Source organism: Octodon degus, unplaced genomic scaffold (assembly GCF_000260255.1).
Source record: "Octodon degus isolate 3935 unplaced genomic scaffold, OctDeg1.0 scaffold00017, whole genome shotgun sequence".
Classification (NCBI taxonomy): Eukaryota; Metazoa; Chordata; class Mammalia; order Rodentia; family Octodontidae; genus Octodon; species Octodon degus.
This window is the reverse complement of record NW_004524593.1, coordinates 24,060,197-24,061,399: the sequence shown is the minus strand read 5'-3', so window position 1 is coordinate 24,061,399 and position 1,203 is coordinate 24,060,197.

Below are 1,203 nucleotides of genomic sequence, written 5' to 3'. Positions count from 1 at the left end.
GGCTGGCTGGCATGTGGTGCTGGGGGATTGAACCGCGGTCCCTGTTCTTCGCCAAGCTTGTTCCAAGTAGGTGCTTTAGACCACTGAGCCAGCTCACCAGCCCATCTTTAAGATATTCTGTAATTCTATCAAAGTTTTATTTAATATCTCTCAACATTTTTCTAGTTTTCCACATATACGTTGTTCAACTTTATTGCTCAGGTCATATGAGTTTTATATGTGCACAGCTATTATAATCAGAATCCCGGTTCTCATTGTATTTTATAGCTTGTTTAATGTGATGAAGGGAAGTTACTGACTTTTATGTTCTCAGTCACGTTGCTGAGCTTTTTATGCACATATTTTTTATTTCGCTCTTTGAACAGATGCACCCCTAGCTACAAAAAAAAATTACTGCATTGTTCTCCTTCATGATGTTTGTGCTGTTTCCTTTCTATTCTATTCCTATACATTGGCCAGAATATCTCAAAAAATGATGAGGATATGAACATCCTCCTTTTGTCACTAGCTCGATGAAAAGTTCTTCACTATCTTACTTTTTAATGTGATGTTGGCGATGATACAGAATGACATTTTTAAGCAGATTAAGAAAGTTCCCATCTATCCCTAACTCTTAAGAGTTTTTATTAGAACAGGTGCTGGATTGAGTCTGCAACCCTGAAGTCTTTCCTCGCAGGCCCCTGGGGGACGATTACCCCACATGAGAGCCAGCTCCGCGCGCTGACCCTGCTGCCCGGTGATCCTCACTCCCTGTGGTGCGGCGACGGTGACAGCAGTGCTGTGGTACCGCGGGGGCGCCTGGAGCCCTGCAAGGCAGCCCCTGGGGAGTGCACGAACGGCCCTGCGATTCACCCAGGAACTCCTGGGCCCTGAGAGCACCCCCAGCCCCCACCAGGCCCGAGCCTGGGGAGTCCTGATGGAACCAGAACTCATTCGAAGGGCTGCGGTGTCTCGGTGTCCGGCGAGCCTCAGGCTGGTACACGGTGCTGCACTGGAGCCTTTGTGTGGCCTGGCCTGGCGGGCTCGGTGGGAGGACATGGAGGCTGCACCGCAGATGTGAAATAAGCTTGGCCGCAACTCCCAGACTCGACATTTAGTTGATGAGGAGTTGTTATGGTTCGTGTCTAGTTGTCCCCCCAAAGCCTCATGTAAGTTATGGGGCAGACACAGCTGGAGGAGCAACGAGGGCCCCGAGGGGCGGGG